Raw genomic sequence first — 17,898 nt, 5'->3', positions numbered from 1 at the left:
CGAAATAAAATGCTCATTTTCACTACTTCACCAATTGGGTACATGCAGAACTTAAATAACTATATGCATGCTGCAATATAATTAACAACTCCATTACATGTACTACACAACTTCTGCACATAGCTTAGAGAAGCAATTCAAGGATAAAGTCTTCCCCACAGTGTTCAAAATCTGGTGGTCCAAAAAGCTAGTTTTGAGCAAAACAGTAATTTGGTATCTGCATGCATTCATATACAAGGCCACTTAAAATGATTTTACTAAGCTTGACAGACAGCAAGATTGGCTCCTGAATCAGATTTCTTTCTTTCCTTCTCATTTTAGCCCAACAGGAAATCCATTTTTCTTCTCAGACAATAGGTGAGGAGGGGGAAGAGAAAGATAAAAGCAGCAGTCTTACACTTCTTCAAAAGCATTCAGAAGAATGGGGGCTGGAGTGCAGGAAAATAAATAGTTAGCCTATTATGGGTGTCCAAATAAACAACAGAAACCTTCTCAAGTCTGTACACATAAGTTTTGCATTTAACAGTCGAAACAACCTTCTGGTAGTGTGCTGTCCCAAACTGGCAATTATTAGAACCCTGTCTTTCTGTTTTATTTAAATTTTATCTTTTGGAGGCAGGCTAGTTCAGTTCCAGTGTCACCACCTCTGCTTCTCCAAAATGCTGGAGATTATTCTATATGAAAAGCTTACTGAATTGAAATTACACCCTACAGCATTTTGTAAACAAGGGGAAACAGGGACAGGAGACAGCATGGAAAAGGACAGGCTTTTATTTGCAGAAGACAGACAGCATAACCTGGCTTGTACATGCATTTTAGGTTTGATAGCAGTTTCTTGTGGAACTGCATTTGGATGTATTTCAGCTTTCTGCTTTGGACTACAGCTGTAGCTATTTACTTCATATAGCTATAAGGATTTAAGGTAATTAAATATTAATGAATGAAAACAACCATTCAGGCATTCACCACTACCCCCACCTCCTGTTCTTTCAGCATGGCCTTTAAGGCAGATTTCTATAGGGTTTAGCCAAACAATACATCAGATTGGCAACTAAATTTGGTACAGAAAGAACCATTGCTAAGCAAATGCTAGGTAGCAAAGTAATTTGACAGGAACTGTGCTTGTAGATTAAATCAGGAATAAAGGGAAATCTGAAAGAATCAGTATTTGGGTTTGAAATAGGCTAGTTCAGACCATATATTTAGTTGTGCTTTTGCTTGGAGCAAAGATAAAATACAGGTGTCAAGTCAGGAAAAAAAAAAGTGTTTATGTTTTAATAATATTTCTTTTTTCCTCATCAATTTCATGAAATACAGGCACCTACATATGTATTTTACCAAATCTGCCACTGAAGTTTTACAAACAGAAAGATGAGTTAAATGTTTACCATCTTTTTTTTTTTCACTGACAGGTGCACCAACAGAGTAATTTGCACATGGACAGAAGTATACCGGCCTTCTTCATTTCAATTTTCCAGATACAACAAGTTATAGCATAATTGGCTGCTGTGAGGAAAAAACAAGGGAAGATTACATCACTGCTTTAAGTACAATGCTACTTCTCTTAGAGTCAGTAAAGATTTGGGGTATTTCCAAGCTGTATCAACCAACTGTATGAGCTTATGAGGCAATATTTCTATCCTTCACCAATATTTCTAAGTGTTAAGCCAATAAATTATTATGATACTTTTTTTTAGCTCTTGGAAGTCTTGCATTTTTAGTAAGAGAAAACAGATAAAATGACATGCGTGTTATTGCTTTAATTTAGAGATATATCTAATATATCAGAATGTAACCTACCATTAAATGCTTCATTCTGCTTTTTCTCCCCAACTAAAAAAAAAAAAAAAAAGTATGAAGAGAAATGAAAACCTATTATAGTTTTTGTCTCACTGAGGAAAGTACAATGAAGTTTCATTCTCCTTTATTTATAAAGCTTTTAGATTATGCTAAAAGTGCTCCAGGCCAACTGTGACAGATGTGGTAAATATAATTTCAGAATTCACATAAAGAGAAACAGCAGAATAATATGTTCAATCCTTTATGTCCCCATTCTTTTAAGAACACTGAAGGAATAATTCATTCCTGTTTAGTGACAGAGCATTGGATGGTATTGTTCAAGTATTTGCAGTTATATTTTTAAAGGTTATGGATTTTATTTTATGAGCAATTCACCTTTGTTCTGTCTTACTCCTGTTTTTCTAATCTAATAAAAAAACACAAAATTGTTCCTAAGTGCTATGTAGCAGGGCTATGTATGTAGTTAGCATCCAGGTTCCAGAAGCTGGGTCAAGGAGCGAACTCGTCTCAAGAGCTGAAGGCATTTCTTGTAAGAAGGAGCCACGGGGGAGAGTCTTCCCCATCTCCATTTACTTCATGTAATGTTTTACAAGAGCAAAGTTCAGGAAAGTAGCTCATCTTCTGCATGCCACTTCATGCTGGAAAATGCAGCAGCACAAACAGAACAGCAGCAGATGAGGAAATAGGATCCACAAGGTGCCTGTTTTCATGGTTTCTCATCTTCAGCTCTCTCTCTTCCACTTGGAACAATGCTAAGATATCCGTTGCTTTTACAGCCACCCTATTGGGTGGATCTTGGTACAAGTTTAGCCATAGATTTCATGTTAATTGTGCCTAAAACCTGCATATTTATACCTACCCACCTAGGATTTTTAATTAAACAATACTGTTCAGAGAACCCAGACCTCCAAATATGTTTAGGTACATAATTCCTACTGAATTAATTTATGTGGGATTGAAGCATTTTCATATTTCATAGACGCTTGAAAACAGTCATCACCCAATTAATATCTATAGATTTCAGGTAGTGCAGATAAGAAGGAAGGAAATACTCAGGAGATCTTTTTGTAGTAGATACAATTTCCATAAACATCAGACATAGAGAAAGATTTGTTAGTCTGGAAAATAATCATACTATGTCTAAAATATCACACAACTAGCTGTTCGAAATTTTTAAGCCAAGAACTAATTCGTTTCTAAGTGCACACATTTCACTGCTGTTCAAAGTTGCTAGATAACTCTGGTCCTCTGGTCTCCATGTCTGTTATGGGTTTGTTGCCCTGGATTACCCAGCAGGGACATGGCACTCTCCATTCTCTCCTTTGCATGCCTCAGTGATGTACACGTGAGCTACTTTTGTGACAATTATGAAGGCATTTACATTCCTACACTTTTTTTTTTTTTCTTTACAGAGAAGAGTACAGCTGACAATGCAGGATCCAGGAGGCGGAACCTGCGAGCAACACAGGTCAGCCTGTTCAACCAAGGTATGATAAGTCCCCACCCCAAGCCTTTCCAGGATCACTTGTATGCAGAAAAGTAACAAGTGCATATGCTTGCAGTCAGAGAAAATATCCATTATTTTCCAGAACTCATATAGCTGTATAATAAGTTTCCACAAGGTGATATTTCAAAACAATCATGTTAACAGTGAGACTTAATCTGTACACTGAGCAGCTTCAAGACCCGGCAAGGGAAATACACGAAAAGTCCAATTTTCAATGCAATTTGCAAATCACCAGTTCCTCACAGCAGGAGAGCAGTGGCATTTTACAGCTTTCAGGTCAGTCACAGAAGCATGACCTCTCTCACCTAAATTCACTGGAGGATTCAGAGTGAAAACTTGTTTGGTGTTTACTAGCAGCTGAGCATCAGCCATCATAACAGCTTCAGTACCTGGGCTTTCTACACAGCCTGTTGGTCAGATAACCAAGAGCTCACGAACAAACAGATACCTTACTGAAAGCACAGGCTGTCCAATACCTGAGAGGCAAATTTGAAGTTCATACCCTCACCACAGTCCAGGAGGTACCTAGAGAAAAGGTACTACTTTTTTCCAGCACTAATATGGAGGAAAAAAAATATATCTTAAAAAACTACTAGCAGAATTTGAGTGCCAGAATTCTTTTGGAAAATAAATAAAATAAAATAAAAATACAGGAGGGGGGAACACTTTGTATGGCCTTGCATAGTGAACCAGCAGTGGAAGACAATGAAGACCTACTTGCCTCAGAAGAGGCAGCAAGGGGGAGTTTCAACTCTTATCTAGATACGGTTGCTCTTTAATCATGATAAACAACAATATGAACAGGAAAGACCTGTGCTGCAGTTCATATTACTCAGATTAATACCCTAAACTTGGAAACAAATTTAAATTTTTGCTCTTGTGAGCAAAACAAGCATTAGAACACATATTCCATCTCTGTTTTCCCATAAATATCCAATTTCCTTGAAATTATCATATTTTCCTGTTAGTTGGAAACTTCAAATGCTCTCTCAAAGAGAACATTTAATCTAAAAATATCCTTACTTTAGGTTAGTGATGTCACTGCTGTTTTCTGCTTAAGGATCAGGCCACTTGTGGCTGTGGCCTACTGAAGCACTTCATATTAAATGACTTTACTGATACACTGACTCTGTTTCTGATGCTCCCCTCCAACCTTGAAACTAGTAAACAAGTACTGCTAACTTTATTTGTATTATGCAACTGAAAACTCCTGTTCAATACCAGAACTCCTCTAGCAGAGAACAGCAGAGTAAGACACAAGCTTTACCCTGAAGATAGACAAATTAAACTGCTATCTCCATTGTACAGACTTAAGAAGCAGAGGAAGAGATTAGGCAGGTTGCCAAAGGTCACATTAGAAAATATCTGCGATAGCATAAGGAAAATGCCTTGAATCCCATCCAGAGCCACCAATCATCGTTTTTCTTCAACCTCAGAACTTGCTCTGCTGCAGGAAAAGCTTTACCTGCAAGAGCCTGGAAGGAAGGCTGTTTTTCAGATTTATTAACTTCATGAATAGCTTTGTTGATCTTCCCTGTCAAATTCCATGCTGTTGTTTATAAGGGTCTCACACTGCAACAAGGAAGAGAATATTGGTGTTTGAATAGCCAGGAAATATAAATCTTGTGGAATCATCAGAAGATCTAGCAGGCAGGCAGAGCATCCTAAACCACTTTAACACATTCTTTAATTGAATTGCTTTCAAGCTGATTGGGCCCCTTAGGTTTTTTATCCTAGTATACAGACCATGTATTAAAAAAAAAAAAAAAAAAAAAAAAAAAGAACCGTCATTTGGTCTGCATTTGTAACCATATGATTCAAGGTCAATTCCAAGTATGAAATCTTCACACAAATCCTCAAGATGATTTAAAGATGATTTAAGAAAAAAAAAATCTGGAAAGAAAATTAACCTCAGATGAAAGCTAGTAATAGTCTTGACTTCTGACTCCTGATGCTCTTCTCAAAGTGAAAGAGGGTTATTATTTCCTCCCATCCCCTTAAAAGAGGAAATCCCAGACACAAGCTAAAAAAAATAAGAAATAGATTTTTCTGAGGCTACACTGCCATCTATTGTCACTGCTACACTTTGCCCACTTTTAAGCCTCATTTTGCAGCCCATCAAATGAGTGTTCAAAAACAAAACCTTCCCTTCTCCCTCAGTCCAAAAGTGAATTAACTCCAGCTCTCATATTCTGCTGAAGATGCATTCCACAGTTTCAGAATTTTATTACCAGTCTTTACAGCTACAGTAGACAAAACAGATTTAACTGAGATGAAGCTCATCTCCTAGTCTACATTTTGCAATTTAGACTCTCATTTTTTTTTTCATTTAGTTACCTTTATTATTCCTAATTTCTAGTTTTTACAGTGTACATCTTCCTTTTACAGCTCATTTCCTTGTACATATTCACACATGTTCTACTCTCAGATCATAAATACTAAGATGTTTTCAGGAAATACCTAATGGCGCTGCATAGGTCCATGTATAGCCTCAGTAAAACCGTGAATTATATCTACTCCCATAGACTGACTTTATTAAGAGGCATGGCAAGGACTTACCTCCTGAGCCAAACCTTGAGTTGCACCTCTAGTGTAGCCTTCTGAAAAGGCCTGAAGAATCACCTTTCAAAATCACCTAGCAGGTAGGTGATATGAGATAGAGTCATTTCTCAGATTTTCACCTGAAGGCACAATCTTCAGGTTGTCAGATATCCCTCAAAATATTTATTTTTTTGGCATTGCTGGGCTATTTCAGAGGGAGCCTGCCGGCACCACCTGCCACAATGCTTTCAAATACAGTAGATCATGCTCTGAATATATATTAATACCTTTGCGTGTTGGTGACTCTTTGTCTTTCTACAACCTGGGAAAAATGTTCAAGTGAAGACTAGTCATGGTACCAAAATCAAGTGCAGGCTCATGTGCTCACATACTATTATTACGATGAAAACATCACGGTTAGGACCTTTGTACATCTTACTCAGATATAATGGGAAAAAATACATCACTAAAGGCTTCTACTATGGCTAGAAGTAAATGAGTCACCATTGCTAGAGGCGTATTTTTGCTATTCAAACATTCGTGTATTAACTTTAATTTGGAACTACTCATGTATAAATGTAGAGTGAATATATTAATATTGATGCATAAGCACTGAGTAGGTGAAAAGCAGTGAAGGATCATGTCCTAAAGGTAACTTCTGGAACTGTTTCTGGTTTTTGTCAGTTACTCTTGGTGTCTGGGTTATTGTACAAGGAACGCTGCTTACAGAGGTAAAAATTCATGAGATGAGTTTAAATACAAATGCAAATATTTTCATATTAAAAACCAGTTTAATGTTTGCTGCCTAGAACCACCAAGTAGCAAATCCCATTACTAAACTAGAATTTCCCTTTTTAAAGGCAAAATTTGCTTTCTCTGGTATTAGAAACCTTGCAGCATCATTTATTTCTGCAGCATTTTATATGTAGAAAAATCTAAGGATGAATATTTTCAGTCTTACATATCAAAGAAGCTGAGCTGAGAGAATACACATATCTTTGAAGGGAAAAGAGGAAAACTTGTATGTTGATTTCATTTTTAAAATTACATACACTTTGAGGTTCTCTGGAGATCAAGATGCTACGTTTAGCACCAGAAATAGCACAGCAACAGCCAAAGTAAGGAGTGCAAAGGCAGCAAACATACAGATTTACTTTTTAAGTGGTTCAGTGGTTCATCACAACTTCCGAGTGTCACCTGGGGAAGCTGCAGTGTTAGGCAGGGCCATAATCCCCTCCTCAGCACTGCCCTGGGGGTCCCTGGTGTCCTTCTGCAAACTGCTGTGGTCGCAGTACCCCAGATGCTTGTGTTTAGTCTGGATGGGGATGGCTAGGTGCTAGAAGTGTGATAGATGGCAGGAGAAATAAGATTTTAAAAGTTATTTTTTTCTTCAGCCATTCTTGGTTGTTTACTGCCAGGGTGATGATTCCTCCTCTGGCTGGATCTGACCCCAGCTTTGCCTCAGAGAAGGTGAGGAAGGTCCCTCCTGCCTTCAGGCCCTCTTTGCTCAGGCACATGCACACACCCTGATACTTCAAACAGGAGCTGCAGACACTTCCCATAGCCCCTGAAGGGTCTCGAGTGCCATCCTTCCCCTGCCACTGGAAAGGACAGCCCGTTTGTTGTGCACGCCGTAATTCTTTCAGAGATGTACTAACAGTTTCACTCCACAGAGAATTTGCTAGAAGCAGTTATTACAATAGCAGTTTTGAAGGGTATGATCGTGCCTTGCAAGTTCTTCCTCTAATGTGTTTTAAGTAATAAAATTTAGTGCCAAAGGAACTTCTTGGCAAGACATGATCACTCAGGCATGAAAATCCATTTGAAATATAATTACTTCAAGTAAAGCCAGTCCTAGATACTCACCAGAAGCTGTTAAATCCTCCTAGTTAACAAAATAACAAATGGGCAAACAAATCATGTGGGGGATGGGGGCAATAAAAAAAAAAAATTAAGTATTTTGACAAAGACCCAATAGCAAAACATGATAGGAAGTTGTTTTCTGCACAACTGGAGGCAGTGATACAGTGATGCAGGAGCTGGGGAATGTTTCCGTCAGGTTTTTTGAGCCATTTAGTGGCTGACTGAACCCTGCAGAAGAAGTCATGAGGTCAACCTGAGGCATACACAGAGCAGTCCAGTGCTGTATATAGCCATTAAAAAAGCAGGTTGGGGTAGGGTGTGAAGGGGAAGAGAAATCATCTGGCTCCACGTCTTTGCTTTTCCTGCATGATTTGTTAAATGAAGATACAACAATTTTGAAGATAACTTCTGTAGCAGATCTCAAGCTGAGACTTAGTGTTTTAAAGCAACCTTAATCATATGGAAAAAAGCTTTTGATTGAATTGTAAAGTCTCTACAAATACAAGCCCCTTGGGGAGAGTATTTTTCCTTATTATAGTCACTTCTGTTTATTTTTTCTCTTGATGATTCTTGCCCTTTGACACGGCTGAGCTACATGGGGTAGTGAACAAATGTGCAGCCCCAGCAAATGAACTTGTGGATCCTGTGGGATGGAGGGACACAGGGCTGAGTAAACATCAGGAAGCTGACTGGACCCCAGACCATCTTATCCTCAGCACGAGGGCCCATGCCAGTTGTTGAACACCATTTGGAAAAAGTACAAGTTTGGATGTGGTCTCTTCCTTGTAGCTGGCAATAACACGAATACCAAGGAGACATATTTTCCATTGTATTTTTCTCTTAACCTCTCTGCAGTGATTTCACTTTCCCTTTTTTATCTCAACTGTTTGAGATTTGTTATAATTTCCTCCCACAGCCTTCCCCCTCCTCACCCTCCAACCTCACAATCTACTTTTCTTAATGATTCCTTCAATTTATTTTTCTAGCTTTTCCCTACACGAGATCAAAATCCCCCGCTGTCACAGCTGTGTGCTGCTCACTCTGTTCAGTGTGACAGTCCAACAAGCCAAGTAAGTATATATGCTTAGATTATCTGAGTAAAGCCATTAACTTCTAACAAGCTAGTTAATATGAAGCGCAGCCTCACATCATTTGCTAGGCAGGCACTAGTTTTTATGGAGCATTGACCTCTAGAACCTCATTTCATAATATTCTTCCCATCTCACCAGGATGACAGGGGAGATGGCAATAATATATGCACATACCCTGTGCAACAGAAAACCCAGAGAATTGATATTTGCTGCCCACTGTTGACTTAATCTCAGACTAAAGAGTTTTATCTTACAACTCAGGTAGTCCTACGCAAAACCGAGCTAAAATAAATTGCATCTGATGAATCATATTGTCAGCACCACCTCCTACAAGCAAGTAATGCTATTTTAATATTTATAAGTGCCATCTTGTGGAGATTCCAGTATTAAATGTTCTTATTTTAGGATGTAGCCCCAAATGAGCTGTTGTCAGAGGGATGCTCTTTTTTTTTTTTTTTTTTTTTTTTTTTTTTTTTTTCCCTCCCCTCCCCAAGACCTGGCCAACAAACTTCCTATAGAAGTGAAAGGGATGCTTCCTGTGCTTTGGGAAATTTTACATTGTGGGAGCCCCTTCGTAAATATCCCTCAAATCTTAAGGCAGCATTTCATGAAGCCTAGTTCAGACTGGGACACCTCAAAGCCCGCTGGCCATAGCCAGCCAAGAGGCCGATTCCTATGGGACTTCACAACACAGAGGCTTGTCCAGGGTGTCACAGCAGTCACTGTCACAGCAAAGGGACACAGGGGCAGCAGCTCCTCCCAGCTTACCTGTCCCTTGCCCTGGCTGAGGTGGGCGGTAGGGACCAGACCCAGTTTAGGCAGGAGCCACTGGAGGTACCAGCAGCATCTGTTGATTCTCCTGCACACAAACCTCAGGCAAGGCTGCTCGGCCTCCGGACATGCATCCAAAAAGGGCCTCATCTCACAGCCTCCTCTCTGAGCCTTTTGGTGGTGTTATTTTCGGTGAGTGACAGACTGCCAGCTCCTGTTCAGTTCTCAGCCCACCTCTCCCTCACCAGCAGTGGGAGTTGTAAGACTACTGTGAGCTATTTAGAATTGAATGTTTAATCTTTGACTTTCAGACTTCTCTTTCAGGTTCCTTAATATTACCCAGTATAATGCAGTGTGCATGTATGTATGCACATATAAATATATGTATGCATATGCATACACATACATATACAGGCACACAAAAAGGACTATGCTAGAACTGAAAGTACAAGAAAGGAAAAATAGTAAGCATTGCATTCTCCCGCTGCAAATCCACCCTTACTGCATAATAGGTAGTATTTAGAAATGAGAGCTACTGACAAGACATTGAAAACTCAGCTTGCTACACTACTTTGCATTAGCTGAAAATCCAGTCTTATGATTTCAGAGCTTTCTTCAGAAATGACAAAAAATTCTTTTCATTTTTTTGTATTTTCTTTGAAAAAGATGACAACATCCTTCCAGATCCTTCAGCTATAACCTAAGAATGTTGATTCTGTCCTTTAACTAATTGAACTCTAACTTATTGAGGCGCACTTGGGGGACAAAGCAGTCACTGGTCCCAGCCAGCATGGGTTTGTGAAGGGTAGGTCCTGCCTAACTAACCAGATTTCCTTTTATGATAAGATCACCCGTATGGTGGACCAAGGGAAACCAGCTGATGTGATTTTTTTGGACTTCAGCAAGGCTTTTGACACGGTTTCCCATAGGATCCTACTGGACAAAATGTCCACCATACAGCTAAATAAAAACATCATACGATGGGTGAGCAATTGGCTAACGGGCAGGGCCCAAAGGGTTATGATGAATGGGGCTGCGTCAGGCTGGCGGGCGGTCACAAGTGGGGTCCCTCAAGGCTCCATTTTAGGGCCGGTACTTTTCAATATTTTTATAAACGATCTGGATGTAGGAATAGAAGGTATTTTGAGCAAGTTTGCCGATGACACCAAACTTGGAGGAGTTGTGGACTCGAATGAGGGTGGAAAGGCCTTGCAGAGGGATCTGGATAGGTTGGAGAGCTGGGCGATCGCCAACCGCACGAAGTTCAATAAGAGCAAGTGCCGGGTCCTGCACCTGGGACGGGGAAACCCTGGCTGCACGTACAGACTGGGCGATGAGACGCTGGAGAGCAGCCTAGAAGAGAGGGATCTGGGGGTCGTGGTAGACAGCAAGTTGAATATGAGCCAGCAGTGTGCCCTGGCAGCCAGGAGGGCCAACCGTATCCTGGGGTGCATCAAGCACGGCATCGCTAGTAGGTCGAGGGAGGTGATTGTCCCGCTCTACTCTGCGCTGGTGCGACCTCACCTCGAGTACTGTGTGCAGTTCTGGGCACCACAGTATAAAAAGGACATGAAACTGTTGGAGAGTGTCCAGAGGAGGGCTACGAAGATGGTGAAAGGCCTGGAGAGGAAAACGTACGAGGAACGGCTGAGGGCACTGGGCCAGTTCAGCCTGGAGAAAAGGAGGCTGAGGGGAGACCTCATCGCAGTCTACAACTTCCTCGTAAGGGGGTGTCGAGAGGCAGGAGACCTTTTCTCCATTAACACTAGCGACAGGACCCGCGGGAACGGGGTTAAGCTGAAGCAGGGGAAGTTTAGGCTTGACATCAGGAGGAAGTTCTTCACAGAGAGAGTGGTTGCACACTGGAACAGGCTCCCCAGGGAAGTGGTCACTGCACCGAGCCTGACTGAATTTAAGAAGAGATTGGACTGTGCGCTTAGTCACATGGTCTGAACTTTTGGGTAGACCTGTGCGGTGTCAAGAGTTGGACTTGATGATCCTTAAGGGTCCCTTCCAACTCAGGATATTCTATGATTCTATGATTCTATGAACTCATAAAATGAGTTTCTATTCATGATAATCATGCATGACTAGCTTATTTTGAGTAAATTGGTTGTGTCTAATAAGAAAGTAGAGGATATTTTAGGGTAAAAAAAAAATAAAATTAGAAGTTATCTGTATTTCAGTTTTTATTTTCTGTTGTAGTATTACACCTTTCTTCATTTTCACCCTAACCAAAAGAACAGCCGTGTCCCCTGTATCCTCTTGGCTTATTCACAATACCCAGTTCCCAAGATGATGCTCTAGCAGGTTAATGACAGGTTTTCTGAGATTAAATTTTTTTTCCCAAAAAATCCAGTAGGGATTCAAGGTTTTTTATTCATTTTCTTGTCTGAAGTGTTCTTTTCTTTAAAAATCCTGCAAAGGGTAATTCAGAAAAAGTAGGAACTTGCACAAAATATCACTCAGCCTAATGTATTACAACAGATATTTTACACGGATCATAAGCAGACATCCTTGAATGTAGAAGCTGCAATCTGTCTCTATTTCAGAATGAAATGGAGCACTTCTGGGTACTTTTGTATCATACCCTGCTTTCAGGTATTTTTTCCTATGACTACAGAAAAGGAGTTACGCTTGAAAGAAATAATATTTGAATTCAGTCCTAAAATTCAGGCCACTTTTTCTGTCCTTGAACCTTGACAATGTTGTTTAAAGGCCTGAGGTATATTATCTTCAACTCAGGTTGGTAGTAAATAAAATGAAATTGCTTAGAGCAATTCCCAAGGCCACTTTATAGCACTTAACTCACTCCGCACAACTCATCACGGCTAATGTTCTGCTTATTGCCCACCTCACCCGGGAGCACAGCAGCACCAACACACCTCGCCCAACCTCATGGGCACAATCTCCAGGGAGCAGCAGGGAGACCAGGGATTTCCAGGGCTCTGACACATTACACAGTTGCTTTGCTTTTTTGGGATAGGTGGGGATTACTCCCAGCCACTCCAGGCTGGGTTGAAAGCCATACCCTGGTGACACAGGGCCCTATGCAGAAGACAAGAGAAAGGTTGTATGGGCAGTAAGCCCATTTATCTGTTTAGGAGGAAAGGAGTCTTCATCCATTCAGGACAAGGAGTAACAATTTTAAACTCAAAGAGTAGTTTTAGATTAGATATAAGGAAGAAATTTATTACTATGAGGGCAGTGAGCCACTGGCACAGGCTGCCCAGAGAAGCTGTGGATGCCCCATCCCTGCAAGTGCTCAAGGCCAGGCTGGATGGGGCTTTGGGCAACCTGGTCTGGTGAGAGGTGTCCCTGCCCATGGTGAGGGGGTGGAATTAGATGGTCTTTAGGGTTCCTTCCAGCCCAAGCTATTCTATGATTCATTTCAGTGATGATTCATTTCATGATCAAGCTATGTTTACATATTGACTTTTTTTTAACTAATACAAATAAAGTGTGCATTTCCCTAAGTCTTAAGGAGTTTTGGGAGCAAAACTTAAACATAATTGCAATAAATATTTGCTATTCATGATGCCTTTTCACATACATTTCTATATATACATGTAGTCCACTTAAAGCTTCATAAAATATGAGATCATTTTACTAAATTATGTACTGTCTGTATCAATTTGTTTACTCCTTTTGATGATTCATTAATTTCTTAGAAGTATTTCAAAGGAAAATAAGAAGCACCTTGATTTTTAAAGGCTCTAAAATTTCAGTTCTGTGTATTTGTCCGTTATGCCCTTGAACAAATAAGACTTCTTCATAGTTATGGCTATATTTTTATTACACATAATTTCCAGCTGCAAACTTTACTGTACTGTAGGTGGCAGTGTAGGCCCAGCAAAGAAATAATTCACCTTCAGCACAGTAAAGTCTAGCTGGTTTCCTGTCCTCCCAGTGCAGGAACTGAATAAATGATTTAAATCATTAAAACATGCACTAGGAAATAATGGTGCTTATCTAAAAAACAAACAAACAAACAAAAAATTATGGAGAAACTTTTGGAGCACCTAAATCTTCAAATAAATATCCAGATTAAGATAAATAAATAAATAAATTCATTTATCTGGAGGGCAGATGGACTAGTAATTTAAATAAGGAAGCTACTTGGTAGGTTTTGTGTGTAGCTAGAGCACTGCATTGCACAGTAGCTACTCATAGAGATAAATGCTAGGAGGTTTAAGCAGAATTCAGTAGAAACTGAATAGAGATAACATAACAGGCTCCTGGTACCCTCTTTGAATAATGAATTGCCATGTTTGCCGGGCTCTAAGAAGAATGCCTACTTCCCAAATAGTTTATTTTCTATTTTGTGTCCACTTTAGCATTATAATCACTTCTGTGGATGCAGTCTCTAACACATATTTGGATAAAGCCTTACACCACTGGGACCCCATTCTCTTCTAATCTCTACACATTACTGTGAAAATAAATGCAAAAAGCTTAAAAACATGATCTGGAGTGAAGATATTTAATAACTTTGTTTTTTGTTGTTGTTATTCTCCCCCCTATCAGCTGATTCATAATGAGGTGGGCCCATCTGAGGCTCTAGTTTACTGTTTTGTAAGTGAAATCAAAACCAAGGAAACTAAGAAGAATGAAAAGAATGAGAGGCTACATTCTGACAGAACAGGCTAAAGAAGCTACACAGAAAATATGGAGGAGTAAATATATTTATGCAAGCATGATGCCTCCAAGAAGCCCAGTAACTCACACGCTGCACATGAATGAAAGTTACAAGTGACCCCCAAAGGTACAAAGTCCTTTTTCACTTTCTAAAAGAGTTAAATTTCAATGAGTTAAATTTCTTTTCCTACTGCTGACTAAGTCAACCCAGTATCCAACTGCCTTGGGCACTACAGTCTGTACAGACTGATCCACTTCTTCATGTTTTCTATGATGAAGCCTCATCACTCGGATCACCAGCCCAGCCCACATACACCCACATCTTGGGCAGAGGTAGCCAGAGCACTGAGACTTTTCTATTACCATGAGTTCAGGAGAAGCTCTGTTGTCTCAGTAGTCATTAGGGCTACTGACCTGAACAGCACCCTTGAACCCAAGGGGACCTCACCCACGCTTTATTCAAAGCATCTGACTAGAAGTCTTCCTTCCCACAGCTCTGTAAGGCCAGGGACACTCTCAGATAGATGGGATGGGAGCCTGTGGTAAGGGCTCTGGTTGCACTGATAGGCCTTGATGGCCCTGACCATGCTCACCTGCACATCCCCAGCTCTACCAAAGGGCCCAGGAGCACTAAGCTCAGTCTAGGGGGCTCTTTCCTCTTCTCTGAGCTGTGGGTATGCCTTTTCTTAGTGCTGTTGTCTGCTTTTCACAAAGTGCTACTTGATTGCCCTGCCGTTATTCCACTTTTTGGTGCTCAGTGAGGTGCTGATGAAGCCTGTGCGTATCCTGTCCTTCACCCTAACCCACTGACGTGCTGTGGGGCAGTCTTGTTGGTGAGACATTTGTCTGGCTTGTGGCCATCCTCAATTTCCAGCTCTCTCTTAATTGTGGAGTGGCTTTGCCCTCACTTTTGACCCTGCAATTTTTGCCTATGCTGTGGTCCCTTTCACACAGAATCACAGAATCACAGAATTTCTAGGTTGGAAGAGACCTCAAGATCATCGAGTCCAACCTCTAACCTAACGCTAACTTCCTACACTTCTGACTTAAAAATGGGGTAGTGAGTACAAGGATTTTTCCGAGTGTTTCTCCTGTTTATAGGAGTGAGACAGATGAGTTTGGGAACCTGGTACCGTAGGTGGGCACTCAACACGTGAACTGGTCTGTCACAGCCCGGCCTGGTGTGAGGCCTGGTTGTGGGAGGTGCTGTGACCCTTGGCTGTGCTTGCTGTTGTGGTTCTGTGCCCCGTGCTCAAAGGGGACCCTGAAAAGCCCTTTCCCCAGACAGCAATATAATGCTAATTCCTCCTCCTTCATGTGACTCCGTGATTTACGGGTCTGTGGCACTGCCAAATACCAGACATCTGCCACTGCTTTCTCACAAAACACGAGGCATAGTGTGTCACGGACTGGCGCTGGGCTAAACCGAGAGCTTTGCCTAGGGAGTGCCAGAGTATAAAAAGTTGGGTGCAAAATGCAAATAGCATGAGATATCCCACTTGGCTGGCAGCAGAGCCAAGTGAGGCTGTGGCTCAGGATATAAATGTACTATGCATGGGGCAGGAATTGGCTTATCATTTGATCGTAACAATTATTTCTGGAAGATGTCAGTCAAGGAAAATATTACGATGTTGCTTTTCACATTACTTTAATTGGAACAGGTTGGGATGTGGAGCTGCTTGCTCCCACCCATGAAGAACAAAGGTTTAAGAAGACAAAGGGGGAGACTTAAAAGACAGAAAAAGCAGAAGAATGTAAAAATTGAGCTTACATCAATATTTTAAAGTATGGAAAAAGGTAGTAAAGCAAATACTAGTTTTCTTCATTACATTCCTGGCGGTTTATGACTGTTAAGCTTCAGTTAATTAACATACCTAAGCAGCGACGTCATGTAAATACATTGTTAGTATTTTAAGTAACATGTAGAAATTACAAACAAGAAAGTTGCTAGCACTTGTGTAGCAAAGTTTATTTTATCCAAAATGTGTTCATATTTATTATAACCTTATGTGAGAATTCACTGCTGTCAAGGTATATTTACTGACTAATGCCAGGTGACATGGAAGGATTAATTCTCTGGCAGTGGCAATCTGCAACACCAAATTTATTAGGTCATGTCAGTGCTAACACTTCCAGTACTCTACTCCACAATAATTACTTGCAATACTGACTTGACCTAATAGCACAATTGCAAATGCTAGCTGGGATATTCCACAAATTTTTCTTCCAGGACTCAAATACTTGTGGTTTTTCTTCAGAATGTCCTGGAGCAAACATTTGTGGCATGTCTAGACCAGCACTTAGTGTTGAATTCAGTTAACCTAAGTTAATTGGTGATCAATTAACTGGAGGTAAAATAGAACCAACCCCTCTATTCTAGGCATATTCAGACCCATCAGGCAACAGAAGCAGTGCCACAGGCTGACTCTGCATGATCCTCATCTTTTCTGTTTAAGTGTAAGGTACTTTGAAAAACATTAGCATTGGAAAGTCAGCAGCAAAAGAAGTTATTTGTACAAGAGCCCTGCATCTGTCTGTAAGCTCACTGTGTCTCAGAGGAGTAAATTTTTCCAGTTATGATGATCTCCAGGGCATAAAAATGAAAACTTTTGTACAACTGGTCTACAACTGATCTGGAGAAGTAACGCAGTGGGGATGTGCATGGGGGGCACACAGCTGTAGGTGAATGCATGGCACGGCTGGAGGCTGATTCCCCAGCTGCATGACATGAGGTGGCCGCAGCATCAGTCACAGGGGGCATCACAGACTGTCGGGTGGCTGCTGTTGGGGCTGACTAGCCATAAACAAGGTTCAAAGGGCACACTGGAAATTGCCCTCAATACGTGTGCTGTCAGTGGGTACTGAAGCAAAGTGTTGTCCAGAATGTGCAGTCTGTGGGCAAGTTCCCCCAGGGATATTGCCTGGCTGAGCAGTGCATTTATTAAATAGCAATTGCTTTTGCTTTTTTTTGTGTGTGTGTTCTTGGCTGGTGTTCAGTTGGGTGCTCCTTCACAGGTCCTGTAGCCTTCACAGCAGGTAAACAGTACTAGTTTTTTGACCTGGAAGTGATTGTACTTCAGTAGTATTTCTGTTTGTGTGCATAACAAAAAGTGCATCAAGTGTGCTGAGAACCCAAATCTTTATTTCACCTCTAAAAATGAGGCAAGCTAATCATCTTGCCATGATGCCACCCGATGATCTTATAGAAATGGCTAATCTGAGGGCTGTGTTCATGTAAACAGTAGCAGTGCTCGTTATACATACATACAAATGTAATGTCTCTGTAGACCCATTGATAGATATTTTTTTTATATATATATATCCCGTATTGTAGAACCTCTGCGTTCCTACATTTGAGCTATGTACAACAGTTACAGTATTATCCTTTGATAACCTAAGTGTGATTCACCCACTAAAAGAAGTGGGTACAGCTTAGTCTGAGTTAGCTGTTCAGGGCAGGCTTCAGCTTTAGCTCTGTTATAACACAGTCGTTCCTCATGTGTCAGCCACTTGCCAAAGCTCACTTTATGATTTTATTGATGCATTCAGCTTTGTCTTTGTCTGCACAGAGAGAGTTGGGGCTGCCTTGCTGCTAGTTTCCAGGCCCAGAGGATCCTTGAACTGCTTTCCAATTAACTGCTGGAGGTGCAATAGCAGTTTGTAGCAGACAAGGTTGTCAAAGCCTGA

At 40.8% G+C, this 17,898-nt stretch overlaps 1 long non-coding RNA gene across 1 annotated transcript in view; it reads left to right on the top strand.

Annotated features, from left to right (window-relative positions):
- The window catches only part of LOC140001911 (uncharacterized), a 30,552-nt gene extending 16,263 nt beyond the window's left edge, over nucleotides 1–14,289 (top strand). Inside the window, exons 4-6 of the long non-coding RNA XR_011807691.1 lie at nucleotides 1,413–3,287; nucleotides 8,698–8,781; nucleotides 14,101–14,289. This is a non-coding gene — a long non-coding RNA (uncharacterized lncRNA). The remainder of the gene's footprint in view (nucleotides 1–1,412; nucleotides 3,288–8,697; nucleotides 8,782–14,100) is intronic.
- Nucleotides 14,290–17,898: the final 3,609 nt, after the last annotated feature.

This window comes from Anas platyrhynchos, chromosome 2 (assembly GCF_047663525.1).
Source record: "Anas platyrhynchos isolate ZD024472 breed Pekin duck chromosome 2, IASCAAS_PekinDuck_T2T, whole genome shotgun sequence".
Taxonomy (NCBI): Eukaryota; Metazoa; Chordata; class Aves; order Anseriformes; family Anatidae; genus Anas; species Anas platyrhynchos.
Note: the sequence above shows the minus strand (reverse complement) of the source record. Positions and strands in the feature narration are given on the sequence as shown.